Consider the following 15897-nt stretch of genomic DNA (forward strand, 5'->3'; position numbering starts at 1 on the left):
AGCCCCTTCATGACCGTGGGATTTTTCGTTTTTCCGTTTTCGTTTTTCACTCCCCTCCTTCCCAGAGCCATAACTTTTTTATTTTTCCGTCAATTTGGCCATGTGAGGGCTTATTTTTTGCGGGACAAGTTTTACTTTTGAATGACACCATTGGTTTTACCATGGCATGTACTAGAAAACGGGAAAAAAATTCCAAGTGCGGTGAAATTGCAAAAAAAGTGCAATCCCACACTTGTTTTTTGTTTGTTTTTTTTGCTAGGTTCACTAAATGCTAAAACTGACCTGACATTATGATTCTCCAGGTCAGTACGAGTTCATAGACACCTAACATGACTAGGTTATTTTTCACCTAAGTGGTGAAAAAAAATTCCAAACTTTGCAAAAAAATAAATAAATAAAATTGCGCCATTTTCCGATACTCGTAGCGTCTCCATTTTTCATGATCTGGGGTCGGTTGAGGGCTTATTTTTTGCGTGCCGAGACGGCGTTTTTAATGATACTAATTTGGTGCAGATGCGTTCTTTTGATCGCCTGTTATTGCATTTTAATGCAAATCGCGGCGACCAAAAAAATGTAATTCTGGCATTTCGATTTTTTTTCTCGTTACGCCGTTTTGCGATCAGGCTAATGCTTTTTTTTTATTGATAGATCGGGCGATTCTGAACGCGGCGATACCAAATATGTGTAGGTTTGATTATTTTTTTATTGATTTATTTTGATTGGGGCGAAAGGGGGGTGATTTAAACTTTTATATATATATTTTTTTTTCACATTTTTTTTTACTTTTTTTTTAACTTTTACCATGCTTCTATAGCCTCCATGGGAGGCTAGAAGCAGGCACAGCCCGATCGGCTCTGCTACATAACAGCGATGATCAGATCGACCGACCACAGGGTGGCGCTCACAGCCACCGGCGATCAGTAACCATAGAGGTCTCAAGGACCTCTATGGTTACAATATACAAGCATCGCCGACCCCCGATCATGTGACGGGGGTCGGCGATGCGCTCATTTCCGGCCGCCCGGCCGGATGCGGTAGTTAAATGCCGCTGTCTGCGTTTGACAGCGGCATTTAACTAGTTAATAGCGGCGGGTGATCGCGATTTCACCCGCCGCTATTGCGCGCACATGTCAGCTGTAAAAAACAGCTGACATGTCGCGACTTTGATGTGCGCTCACCGCCGGAGCGCACATCAAAGCAGGGGACCCGACATCGGACGGTATAGTACGTCCGATGTCGGGAAGGGGTTAAGAGTCTCCTCTTTCCTCCACTCATTAGTCATTACCTGTAGTAATGGCACCTGTTTAAACTTGTTATCAGTATAAAAAGACACCTGTGCACACCCTCAAACAGTCTGACTCCAAACTCCACTATGGTGAAGACCAAAGAGCTGTCAAAGGACACCAGAAACAAAATTGTAGCCCTGCACCAGGCTGGGAAGACTGAATCTGCAATAGCCAACCAGCTTGGAGTGAAGAAATCAACAGTGGGAGCAATAATTAGAAAATGGAAGACATTCAAGACCACTGATAATCTCCCTCGATCTGGGGCTCCACGCAAAATCCCACCCCGTGGGGTCAGAATGATCACAAGAACGGTAAGCAAAAATCCCAGAACCACGCGGGGGGACCTAGTGAATGAACTGCAGAGAGCTGGGACCAATGTAACAAGGCCTACCATAAGTAACACACTACGCCACCATGGACTCAGATCCTGCAGTGCCAGACGTGTCCCACTGCTTAAGCCAGTACATGTCCGGGCCCGTCTGAAGTTTGCTAGAGAGCATTTGGATGATCCAGAGGAGTTTTGGGAGAATGTCCTATGGTCTGATGAAACCAAACTGGAACTGTTTGGTAGAAACACAACTTGTCATGTTTGGAGGAAAAAGAATACTGAGTTGCATCCATCAAACACCATACCTACTGTAAAGCATGGTGGTGGAAACATCATGCTTTGGGGCTGTTTCTCTGCAAAGGGGCCAGGACGACTGATCCGGGTACATGAAAGAATGAATGGGGCCATGTATCGTGAGATTTTGAGTGCAAACCTCCTTCCATCAGCAAGGGCATTGAAGATGAAACGTGGCTGGGTCTTTCAACATGACAATGATCCAAAGCACACCGCCAGGGCAACGAAGGAGTGGCTTCGTAAGAAGCATTTCAAGGTCCTGGAGTGGCCTAGCCAGTCTCCAAATCTCAACCCTATAGAAAACCTTTGGAGGGAGTTGAAAGTCCGTGTTGCCAAGCGAAAAGCCAAAAACATCACTGCTCTAGAGGAGATCTGCATGGAGGAATGGGCCAACATACCAACAACAGTGTGTGGCAACCTTGTGAAGACTTACAGAAAACGTTTGACCTCTGTCATTGCCAACAAAGGATATATTACAAAGTATTGAGATGAAATTTTGTTTCTGACCAAATACTTATTTTCCACCAGAATATGCAAATAAAATGATAAAAAAAACAGACAATGTGATTTTCTGTAATTTTTTTTCTCAGTTTGTCTCCCATAGTTGAGGTCTACCTATGATGTGAATTACAGACGCCTCTCATCTTTTTAAGTGGTGGAACTTGCACTATTGCTGACTGACTAAATACTTTTTTGCCCCACTGTAACTACTATAATACTGCCTGTACATATAGGCAGACCGTATTATACATTTATACAGTTCTTCTTCTTTCGTTTTATAAAGTCACATTAAGTTGGGAAAAAGACATATGGGAAGGGGCTGATCCAAGTCTATACACTCATCAATTAGAAAAAGTCCATTACAGCCCTCGCTACCCAGATTGCTTATGTATTCACTCCAGAAATGAGTTGTCAATGATCGCCTTGTCTCCGGCTCCCATAGGCTTGTGATATATCCATGATATTAGAAAGATAAACTGATTTACTATCGACAGAAGGTGTAAGGCGTTAAAAAAAAGAAAAAAAAAAAAAGATTTATCCCCAGCTTCCAATGTACGTGACTCTCTTATGGCAACCGCAGTATAAAGAATTTATATCAACAGGCTGCTTTACATACTGCCGGAGCTGTCACGGGCGAAGGCGCCTGCACACTGACGGGAATGTGATCCACGCATTCGGAACCATTTTATCTGCGTCCAACTTCAATGCGAGTTTATAATCTTCTTTTCTTTTTTTTTTCCCCTCTTCAATAATGTGCTTGAGAGAGTAAAGGGACAGTGATAAATGCTCAGGAATATACCGTGCATATTGCATTTTTAGTGACTCACGAAGAACTGAAGAGGAGAAACTGCAGCATTTTCAAAGCCAGTATCTTGAAAAAATAAAAAATCACGGAAGCAGATTTTTTTTTTTCATAAATGGAAAGAAAAATCCTTATTTTATCTCAATCTCTTAGAACGGCTCGATTGTTTGTTTTGGGTTTTTTTTTTGTCAGAGAGAATCAATTAAAAGTAGGGAGATGGAGGGTTTATACACAAGCTAAAAAAGCCCATTATTACAGTACCCTTCTCGTATTGGCACATAGCGCATGGAATCGCAGCAATTAAGTATAATTCTCTCTGTAATGACTATTAAAAAAGAAAATGCTGCTGTGCATTAGCTTGGCAGAACTCAACACTGTTTAATATGGGTTAATGCATCAACCGGAGCAGCTACAGGGACTCGGATGGCAAATCAGGAATGCTGGAGACACAAGGGCCAACCTGCTTCCTTCACCCACACATCCGCCTATCTCAGAATGGCACTGGTTCTACCATCCAGTGAGGCTCGGTATTAAAGAGCAATTCCACTTACAAATGATATTTTACAAAAGAAGACAAAATATATTCCCAAGTAATAGTAATGGCAGCCACTAAGGATTCAGAAGTAACTTTATGTTATTCTGCATGTAACTTCTATCATACTTCAGAATGGAAAGAGATAATAGTCTCATAGCACTGAGAGGGGCTCCCTTCTGTGTCACCAGCCCCTGCTGAATAATGCCAAGTGTAAGAAGATGAGAAAAGGAGTGGGGAAGGAAAGGAACAACTGCTCCAAGAAGATTTTATATAAATTGGATAATCATTACTTATATATAGAATGCAACTACTATGATACTGCCGCTATGTACAAGAATATAACTACTATAATCCTGCCCCTATGTACAAGAATATAACTACTATAATACTGCCCCTATGTACAAGAATATAACCACTATAATACTGCCCTCTATGTACAAGAATATAACTACTATAATACTGCCGGTTTGTACAAGAATATAACTACTATAATACTGCCCTCTATGTACAAAAATATAACTACTATAATACTGCCCCTATGTACAAGAATATAACCACTATAATACTGCCCCTATGTACAAGAATATACCACTATAATACTGCCTTCTATGTACAAGAATATAACTACTATAATACTGCCCCCATGTACAAGAATATAACTACTATAATACTGCCTCCATGTACAAGAATATAACTACTATAATACTGCCCCCTATGTACAAGAATATAACTACTATAATACTGCCTCTATATACAAGAATATAACTACTATAATACTCCTCCTATGTACAAGAATATAACTACTATAATACTGCCCCTATGTACAAGAATATAACTACTATAATACCGCCTCTATATACAAGGATATAACTACTATAATACTGCTCCTATGTACAAGAATATAACTACTATAATACTGCCCCTATGTACAAGAATATAACTACTATAATACTGCTCCTATGTACAAGAATATAACTACTATAATACCGCCTCTATATACAAGGATATAACTACTATAATACTGCTCCTATGTACAAGAATATAACTACTATAATACTGCTCCTATGTACAAGAATATAACTACTATAATACTGCTCCTATGTACAAGAATATAACTACTATAATATTGCCCCTATGTAGAAGAAAAGTATATTACTGTTCTTCTGTTGCAGATAAGTCACGGCCATTCAAAATGTTGAAGTTACATTTTAGGGTTCCTGCTCAAGGATTCACAGAGCAGGAATATTCCGCGATTTACATGGGAACTTCAGCTGATGCTCTCCATCATTAGAATGAATATGAGTGCGCTCATTTATTACTTTCTCCAGAAATCCCCATCAGCATTAAAATTGATGTCTTCTTCTCCTCGGAGCAGCGTAAATTAATATCTATATCAGGGGTCAAAGACATTTAAATGTAAACACAATTACAACCTCCTTTCCACAACAAACACAATAATTTGGGTTCCTTTCTTAAAATGAATTCATTTTTTAAATTGCTGATACTTTGAGGAATGGCCCTGATCGTTGGGAAACGCATTAGTGATCTGCACGAGGCAATCTTGCGCGACCATCTCAGAGACACAATTAGTCTTCGGGCTATAGCAAACAAAACATTATCCCTCTTTATTTTGCGGCTCGCCAGTGATGAATATGTTGAATTTAAGAGCAATTAAAATGTGAAATTGTGAACTGTTTTAATGTGTACAGTTCATCATCTCCTCTGCAGCTTCCAGGCGATTTGCGCTTACAAACCAGACATATAGGAGGGAGACGGCTGGTTTTTCTTTTTATTCATTTTCCTTAAATCTGTTTTGCTTTTGTTTAAACTATATGGGGTTGCCAGCTCTAAAAAAAATAAATAAAAAAATCACCTAATGTTGCTGTAGATTCAGATACTGCTTGCGAATTCAGACCATCGCTTTATAGCCAGCGCCTCCATAAATCACGGGGGTATTTGTAGGCTAATGGCTAAACCCGTACAAGACCGAACTTGCAAAAAAAAAAAAAAAAAAAGCAGAGAACAGAGCAATAATCTGCTCCCTCCAGACCTTCTGAATCCTACTACTTTTCCTACCAAAAGAGAAGGTATTCTCATGACGGTAACCCCTGCCCTTAAACGGTTAATTTCACCTTCATAGATGATAGTGCAATTTTGCTATTAATTGCTTAGTAAAAATGTTCAGCCCCTCCTGAGATATTAACACTTATTTTGTTTGCAAATTCATGGCTTTGGAAACGGACCACTGCTGCTTTAAAATTAGAACATGCTTAGTACTTTAAGGCTCTTTTCTCTTCAGCTTGTAAGCACTCTTTGAAGCCGACGAGGATCACCGAATCGCGCTAATAGCATCTGATTTTGACCAGCTGTAGCACAGTGCTTACAAGCTAGACAGCAGCAGTGGTCGGTCTCCTAGGCAATGAGCTGTATAAAAAAAGAGAAGTGTAAATACCTCAAGAATAACTGCAAATTTTAATAAGCAGTAAATTGCAAGAGGTTTTCCAAGCACTTTCCAATAATATCCATCTATGAAGATGGGGGGGAAAAAAACTTTATACCCTTTAAAGCCTTAAAGAAATCATGGAGAGGTGTCCCCTGCTTTGCTGGACTTGAGCCATGTGACTAAAAGGGGATATAGAAGGGGCGACACATACACAGCTATAACTGCAGATCTTAAGAACAGTGTATACCCAACATTTATTGTATTCAGGACTAACCCAATGTACGTCTGCCTTTCCAAGTTATCCTGGCAAAAATTGAGGCTTGCACATTTAGGAGGGCTGCACGAAAAAAAGAGCATTGGGATTCCAAAAAGATTTTTATTAACCCCTTCATGACCCAGCCTATTTTGACCTTAATGACCTGGCCGTTTTTTGCAATTCTGACCAGTGTCCCTTTATGAGGTAATAACTCAGGAACGCTTCAACGGATCCTAGCGGTTCTGAGATTGTTTTTTCGTGACATATTGGGCTTCATGTTAGTGGTAAATTTAGGTTGATAATTTTTGCATTTATTTGTGAAAAAAATGGAAATTTAGCAAAAAATTTGAAAATTTCGCAATTTTCAAATTTTGAATTTTTATTCTGTTAAACGAGAGAGTTATGTGACACAAAATAGTTAATAAATAACATTACCCACATGTCTACTTTACATCAGCGCAATTTTGGAAACAAAATTTTTTTTTTTGCTAGGAAGTTATAAGGGTTAAAATTTGACCAGCGATTTCTCACTTTTACAACATTAACAAAACCATTTTTTTTTTTTAGGGACCACCTCACATTTGAAGTCAGTTTGAGGGGTCTATATGGCTGAAAATACCCAAAAGTGACACCATTCTAAAAACTGCACCCCTCAAGGTGCTCAAAACCACATTCAAGAAGTTTATTAACCCTTCAGGTGCTTCACAGCAGCAGAAGCAACATGGAAGGAAAAATTGAACATTTAACTTTTTAATAAAAAAAAAAATGATCTTTTAGCAACATTTTTTTTATTTTCCCAAGGGTAAAAAGAGAAACTGGACCCTAAAAGTTATTGTACCATTTGTCCTGAGTACACCGATACCCAATATGGGGGGGAACCACTGTTTGGGCGCACGGCAGGGCTCGGAAGGGAAGGAGCGCCATTTGACTTTTTCAATGAAAAATTGGCTCCAATCTTTAGCGGACACCATGTCGCGTTTGGAGAGCCCCCGTGTGCCTAAACATTGGAGCTCCCCCACAAGTGACCCCATTTTGGAAACTAGACCCCCCCAAGGAGCTTATCTAGATGCATAGTGAGCACTTTGGACCCCCAGGTGATTCACAAATTGATCCGTAAAAATGAAAAAGTACTTTTTTTTCACAAAAAAATTCTTTTAGCCTCAATTTTTTCATTTTCACATGGGCAACAGGATAAAATGGATCCTAAAATGTGTTGGGCAATTTCTCCTGAGTACACGGATCCCTCACATGTGGGGGTAAACCACTGTTTGGGCACACGGCAGGGCTTGGAAGGGAAGGAGCGCCATTTGACTTTTTGAATGAAAAATTAGCTCCAATCGTTAGCGGACACCATGTCGCGTTTGGAGAGCCCCTGTGTGCCTAAACATTGGAGCTCCCCCACATGTGACCCCATTTTGGAAACTAGACCTCCCATGGAACTAATCTAGATGTGCGGTGACCACTTTAAACCCCCAAGTGCTTCACAGAAGTTTATAACGCAGAGCCATGAAAATAAAAAATCATTTTTCTTTCCTCAAAAACTATGTTTCAGCAAGCAATTTTTTATTTTCACAAGGGTAACAGGAGAAATTAGACCCCAATAGTTGTTGCCCAGTTTGTCCTGAGTATGCTGGTACCCCACATGTGGGGGTAAACCACTGTTTGAGCACACGTAGGGGCTCGGAAGGGAAGTAGTGACATTTAGAAATGCAGACTTTGATGGAATGGTCTGCGGGCGTCACGTTGAGTTTGGAGAGCCCCTGATCTGCCTAAACAGTAGAAACCCCCCACAAGTGACACCATTTTGGAAACTAGACCCCCCAAGGAACTTATCCAGATGTGTGGTGAGCACTTTGAACCCCCAAGTGCTTCACAAAAGTTTTTAACGCAGAGCCGTGAAAATAAAAAATCATTTTTCTTTCCTCAAAATTATGTTTTAGCAAGCAATTTTTTAGTTTCACAAGAGTAACCGGAGAAATTGGACCCCAATAGTTGTTGCCCAGTTTGTCCTGAGTATGCTGGTACCCCATATGTGGGGGTAAACCACTGTTTGACTTTTTGAACGCAAGATTGGCTAGAATCAATGGTGGCGCCATGTTGCGTTTGGAGACCCCTGATGTGCCTAAACAGTTGATACCCCTCAATTCTAACTCCAACACTAACCCCAACACACCCCTAACCCTAATCCCAACTCTAGCCATAACCCTAATCACAACCCTAACCCGAACACACCCCTAACTACAACCCTAACCCCGTCACACCCCTAACCCTAATCACAACCCTAATCCTAACCCTAATCCCAACCCTAACCACAACCCTAACCCCAACACACCCCTAACCCTAACCACAAGCCTAATCTTAACCCTATTTCCAACCCTAGCCCTAATTCCAACCCTAACTCTAATTCCAACCCTAAGGCTATGTGCCCACGTTGCAGATTCGTGTGAGATTTTTCCGCACCATTTTTGAAAAATCCGCAGGTAAAATGCACTGCGTTTTACCTGCGGATTAACCGCGGATTTCCAGCGTTTTTTTGTGCGGATTTCACCTGCGGATTCCTGTTGAGGAACAGGTGTAAAACGCTACGGAATCCGCACAAAGAATTGACATGCTGCAGAAAATACAATGCAGCGTTTCCGCACAGTATTTTCCGCACCATGGGCACAGCGGATTTGGTTTTCCATAGGTTTACATGGTACTGTAAACCTGATGGAAAACTGCTACGAATCCGCAGCGGCCAATCCGCCGCGGATACGCAGCCAAATCCGCACTGTGTGCGGTTTTTACTGCAAATTTATAGCGGTTTCTAGTGCGGTTTCCGCTGCGGGTTTACACCTGCAGTTTTCTATTGGAGCAGGTGTAAACCCGCAGCGGAATCCGCACAAAGTCTTGACATGCTGCGGAATATAAACCGCTGCGTTTCTGCGCGGGTTTTTTTAGCAGCATGTGCACTGCGGATTTCGTTTCCCATAGGTTTACATTGTACTGTAAACTTATGGGAAACCGCTGCGGACCCGCAGCAGCGGAAACGCTGCGATTCCGCAGCCAAATCCACAGCGTGTGCACATACCCGAATTCTAACCCTAATTCTAACCCTAACCCTAGCCCTAACCCTAGTGTAAAAATAAAAGTAAATATATTTTCTTTATTTTTATTATTGTCCCTACCTATGGGGGTGATAAAGGGGGGTTCAATTACTATTTTTTTTATTTTGATCACTGTGATAGGTTTTATCACAGTGATCAAAATGTACCTAGAACGAATCTGCCGGCCGGCAGATTCGGCGGGCGCATGCACCCGCCATTTTGGAAGATGGCGGCGCCCGTGGAGCAGATGGACGGACACCGGGAGGCTCGGTAAGTATGAGGGGGGGATCGGAGCATGGGGGGGATCGGAGCACGGGGGGTGGGATCGGAGCACGGGGGGAGCGGACAGGAGGACGGGGAGGCGGACGGAGGGGAGTGGAGCACAGGACGGAGGACTGGGGAGACGATCGGTGGCGGTGGGGGGGGGCAGATCAGGGTTTCCAGCCATGGCCGATGATATTGCAGCATCGGCCATGGCTGGATTGTAATATTTCACCATTTTCATAGGTGAAATATTACAAATCGCTCTGGCTCTGATTGGCTGTTGAAAGTGAAACAGCCAATCAGAGCGATCGTAGCCAAGAGGGGGTGAAGCCACCCCCCCTGGGCTGAAGTACCACTCCCCCTGTCCCTGCAGATCGGGTGAAATTGGAGTTAACCCTTTCACCCGATCTGCAGGAACGCGATCCCTCCATGACGCCACATAGGCGTCACAGATCGGGAAGGGGTTAATACCAACGCGTTTCTGCACCGGATTGGCACATTTCTCAAGGTATAAAAACCAAGTCTCAATTGGTTTTTACACCTTGAGAAAGCAGAAACTCGTTGGAATTAATAAAATAAAATTTTGGAATCCCAAGGCTCTTCATTCCTGCAGCAGAGCACACCTAAGCTTCCATTTTTGCCATTATACCTATGGAAGAACCTTTATAGTTGTTGTGCCTGCACACAACATCTTTAGGGGATTGCTACCATCGATTATACCCATCCCTTACCAGATGGTATTGCCCTATTTTGTATCCGCTTCTGTCCCTCTCCAGAGCTTACCAAGTTATCCGTGAGAGTCGATTTTAGTTATGCTTAGTCAACTTTCCAAATATTTTTTATGGCTTGAGTAATGCTCTGCGTGGCCCGAAACATTGTGATTTTTATGTATAAAGTTACTAAAAGGAGGACGTCGGTTGCCCTGGATCTGGGATTTCTCTGTATTACTACATACTTGTAGAGGGTTGCATGGAACTAAACTATGGAAAGTTATCACTGAGGTCACCTAATGTATTTTGCACATTTCGAAAGGTGTACTCAGAGGCCACGTGTCACGTAAGGAGCAGATCCAGTTCCAACGATCTGACGTTTATCATGTATTCAACGCACAGGAAACGAGCGCACAGGACACGAGCCCACTGAAAACAGCCAGGGCAGATTTTCAGCGAGCACTCTAGAACGCAGAAACCTGATATACACACTGTCAGGATTTGTCTGTGCTGGCCCATTCGAGAGGTTACCACCTGACCATTCAGAAGTGATTTGCATATCTGTGGAAACAAGCCACTTAAGGTACCTTCACACGAAGCGACGCTGCAGCGATAGCGACAACGATGCCGATCGCTGCAGCGTCGCTGTTTGTTCGCTGGAGAGCTGTCACACAGACAGCTCTCCAGCGACCAACGATGCCGAGGTCCCCAGGTAACCAGGGTAAACATCGGGTTGCTAAGCGCAGGGCCGCGCTTAGTAACCCGATGTTTACCCTGGTTACCAGCGTAAAAGTAAAAAAAACAAACAGTACATGCTCACCTGCGCGTCCCCTGCCGTCTGCTTCCTGACACTGACTGAGCTCCGGCCCTAACAGCACCGCTGTGCTTTCACTTTCACTTTAGGGCCGGAGCTCAGTCAGTGCAGGAAGTAGAGGCTGGGGGACGCGCAGGTGAGTATGTACTGTTTGTTTTTTTTACTTTTACGCTGGTAACCAGCCTCTGCTACTGATTATCTAATCTGGAAGCAGAGAAAGAAGTCGGCATGTGACCACAAGTCTGGAAATCACATCTGATGACCCCTCAAATCAGCAAGCACAACCAAATCCTGACAGTGTGTATATTAGGTTTTTGAATGTTAAACTGCTTGCCAAAAATTTGCCCTTTTCCGGAAATCTCCTTTAAGGTTGCTGCAGTTTTATAAACCACTTTAATTAAACTTGATAATATATATATATATTTTTACTACTCATTATTAAGATTTAGCAAAGGGCTGCCAAATTCACAGGAGGATAAGCATCTAGAAATTTACTGCTGACATCTCACTTTTTAGTGCTTTTATATTGAGGTCTATGAACATTCAGATTCTCTGGCTACTAATTAAAAGAAATGGCCTCCTGTATTTGCACGACTTGTTGAGGAGCTTTAAAAAGCTCTACAACATACGTTGGGGGAGAAAAGTAAAAACAACAGAATTCTGGATTCATTTGTGCCAAAAAACTTCCTTCCTTCCTTGAACACACATTTGTAATACATTTTAGACACTTTTCTAACCTTTCAATGATGTGTAGTTTTAAGGTAAGCAGTGCAGTTTGATTGTAAAACTGTGAGGCTTGTGCTGTGGCTGTGATCTCCAAAATTTTGGTTCATGTTAATCAACCAGAATTCAACCTATTATCAGGTTTCACTGTGCGAATATCAAAAAAATTCACAAACTTAATTTATCAAGCAGCTCTTTGGAGACGAAACCTTGTTGTTGTTTTTTTGCACACTTGGCAAATTGAAAGTTTGCGCATTTCTTTTATATTTCTACAGTATGTTGCCTGTTTTTTTTGCATATATATTATTGGTTATTGAGCTGTAACCTGCAAACTGGCACCCACAAACAGCATTTTGTCTTTGCATGTGCTGATTCATGTTCTGTTTATTATTTCTATATAATGGACATTAACAACAATAGACTTATCTGCTGTATTTAGGTGGTGTTATCAGTCATTGTACAGGAGGAGGAGGTGAGCTGTGACATCACCTATTGTGGATCCTGTGTTATTAGTCATTGTACAGGAGGGGAGGAGGAGGTGAGCTGTGACATCACCTATTGTGAATGGTGGATCCTGTGTTATCTACTGTATATAGAGGTGTTATCAGTCATTGTACAGGAGGTGGTGAGCTGTGACATCACCTATTGTGAATGGTGGATCCTGTGTTATCTACTGTATATAGAGGTGTTATCAGTCATTGTACAGGAGGAGGAGGTGAGCTGTGACATCAGCTATTGTGAATGGTGGATCCTGTGTTATCTACTGTATATAGAGGTGTTATCAGTTATTGTACAGGAGGAGGTGAGCTGTGACATCACTTATTGTGAATGGTGGATCCTGTGTTATCTACTGTATATAGAGGTGTTATCAGTCGTCGTACAGGAGGAGGAGGTGAGATGTGACATCCCCTATTGTGAATGGTGGATCCTGTGTTATCTACTGTATATAGAGGTGTTATCAGTCATTGTACAGGAGGAGGAGGTGAGCTGTGACATCCCCTATTGTGAATGGTGGATCCTGTGTTATCTACTGTATATAGAGGTGTTATCAGTCATTGTACAGGAGGAGGAGGTGAGCTGTGATATCACCTATAGTGAATGGTGGATGCTGTGTCATCTACTGTATATAGAGGTTTTATCAGTCATTGTACAGGAGGAAGAGGAGGAGGTCAGCTGTGACATCACCTATTGTGAATTTCAAATCCTGTTTTCCACTGTAGAAATGCTACCTTTCATTATAATCCTGTTTCTGATGATAATAAGACTGCTGAAAAGTCTTCTGTACAGAACAACAAGCATGAATCCATTATAATAAGGCCTAGTGGCAAGTGTGAAAATTGCAACAACAAAAAAATTAAATTTCATTATATTCAACATGCTTATGATATGGAGAATTTAAATTTGTGGGGTTTTTTTTCATACATTTCACATTTAAACCTGAAATGAAATTTTGGGGAATATTCGGTAATGTGTGTCAGTCTCCAAAAACATTAGATTGGCTATCTCCAAAGCCCCAGCAAAATGTACATTGTTGCCATTTTTCAAGCACAGTTTACTGTTCGCAGAGCTGAGATACATGTCGCTATCAGTCTTCCTTCTCATTCCCCCTCAGAAAATAAAGGTAGATTAATGATAACGGGGATGCATCAGGTGACAAGTTTTTCTTTGCAGCTGTGACTCTATCCCATTTTGATCCGGCTTTCGCTGCCTAGAGGCCAATTTAGAATAAAGAGCGAAAAGAAATTGTATAAATCAATCACTAGAAAATATATCCCGTTCTGCACCCTCTTATCCATTTCACCGCCTAAGGAGAACAAGAATTAGACTAATCTTTTCATTGGAAGAATACCCTTGAAACAAAGAGCGGATGCCGCTTGTCTGTCAATCCGGTAGAGATTTACATAGTCGATTTCAGAGAGTGGGGGGGAAGCCGATGCGATCCCAGCTCCGGCCAAAGATACTACTGTCTACACTAGAAGCCAGCAACAATGCACATTTGATGGAGTGCAAGTCTCCATGAATTATTTATCACTTCATTACCTGGGAAAGCAGAAGCCTGGATGCATTTCTCTTCCGGAAGGAAAAAAAATAAAGTTCTGGACATGTTGTCGGTGCAGGAAAGTAGATTTTAAGTAACACAGTCCTTGTAGTGACTAATTGTCAGTAATAATTATCTTCTGTTGACCTCGCCAATATTTGGGCGGAACGTGATCTCTGGTTTAAGGTTAAACCTGTCACCAGGTGAGAAGTGTGCCGTTTTTGTTCTTATTTTATTCCCACTGCTTCCCTGAGTACTCCATTTTTGTAAATCCGACATACAGTTCCAGAGATATGGGACTTTCTATTTAGTGCTACTTTTTCTGGCCATTGCATAAGGGATCATACAAACTCATACCTAGTATAGTCTGTGGGGCTGTTCACATGTACGACTTTTTTCAAGAAAAGTTTAAAAAAAAATCGAGAATGAGTCCAATATTGATCCAACTTTAGGATACAAAAAATGAAAGCAGTCTAATGTCACCTGAGAGCTGTCCCTTTTTCAAGGACTGCTAGAAAGTAGAGAAACTTTTTTTTTTTGTTTCCACTCCGAGAAAAATGATTCAATTCAGACCAATCGCTGATGAAACTCTGAACAATATCAATGATGAGACTAGGAGATTTTCTCACATGTGGAAAAAAAAATGGACGTGTGAGAGCCGTAATGCAGAAGAGTTTGAAGACATGCCATGTGAGCCATGCAAAAAAAAAAAAGGTTAAATTTGGATTGCATTAAAAGGCCCTTATTTCTGGAAATGCATTGGTAGATTTAAAAAAAATACAGAACAGTTAAAATAGTCAGGAGAACAACAGAAATAAGAAAAAAGCAAAAACTGGACATATATGACCTAGTGACACAAAATCAGAATATGTCAACTGTACTGGAAACATTTACAAATGGTCTGCAAAGTAGTTGCAGCTGTAAAAAATCAGCTCAATGCAGTGCTTCAGATAACAGGTTGTGCACTCTTTCATCAATTAACTCCTTTTTGTCTGAGCTTTAAAATGGGTGGGGACAGAACATCATGTAACCAATCAGATCATAGTAATGATGAAAGCAACAGCAGGGGAACCTGACTATGATAAGCAGTGACCTGTCCACTCATTTAAAAATAGGGATATCAGTAATTAGAAAGTATTCCTGCCACTTAAGGCCCCGTCACACATAGCGAGACCGCTGCTGAGTCACAAGTTTTGTGACGCAACAGCGACCTCAGTAGCGATGTGTGACACGTACCAGCGACCCGGCCCCTGCTGTAAGATCACTGGTCGTGTCGGAATGGCCTGGGCCGTTTTTTGGTCGTTGAGGTCCCGCTGACATCGCTGAATCGGTGTGTGTGACACCAATCCAGCGATGTCTTCACTGGTAACCAGGGTAAACATCGGGTTACTAAGCGCAGGGCCGCGCTTAGTAACCCGATGTTTACCCTGGTTACCAGCGTAAATGTAAAAAAAAAAAAACAGTACATACTCACCATCTGATGTCCGTCAGGTCCCTTGCCGTCTGCTTCCCACACTGACTGAGCGCCGCAAAGTGAAAGTGAAAGTACAGCACAGCGGTGACGTCACCGCTGCGCTCTGCTCTCACTGTACGGCGGCACTCAGTCAGAGCAGGAAGCAGACGGCAAGGGACCTGACGGACATCAGATGGTGAGTATGTACTGTTTGTTTTTTTTGGTAACCAGGGTAAACATCGGGTTACTGAGCGCGGCCCTGCGCTGAGTAACCCGATGTTTACCCTGGTTACCCGGGTGCTGCAGGGGGACTTCGGCATCGTTGAAGACAGTTTCAACGATGCCGAAGTCGTTCCCCTGATCG

At 42.0% G+C, this 15897-nt stretch overlaps 1 protein-coding gene across 7 annotated transcripts in view; it reads right to left on the reverse strand.

The window, feature by feature from the left end:
- The window catches only part of CHST8 (carbohydrate sulfotransferase 8), a 446696-nt gene that overhangs the window by 391725 nt on the left and 39074 nt on the right, over positions 1-15897 (reverse strand). The gene's annotated exons all lie outside the window — the stretch shown is intronic.

This window comes from Ranitomeya variabilis, chromosome 2 (genome assembly GCF_051348905.1).
Source record: "Ranitomeya variabilis isolate aRanVar5 chromosome 2, aRanVar5.hap1, whole genome shotgun sequence".
Lineage (NCBI taxonomy): Eukaryota > Metazoa > Chordata > Amphibia > Anura > Dendrobatidae > Ranitomeya > Ranitomeya variabilis.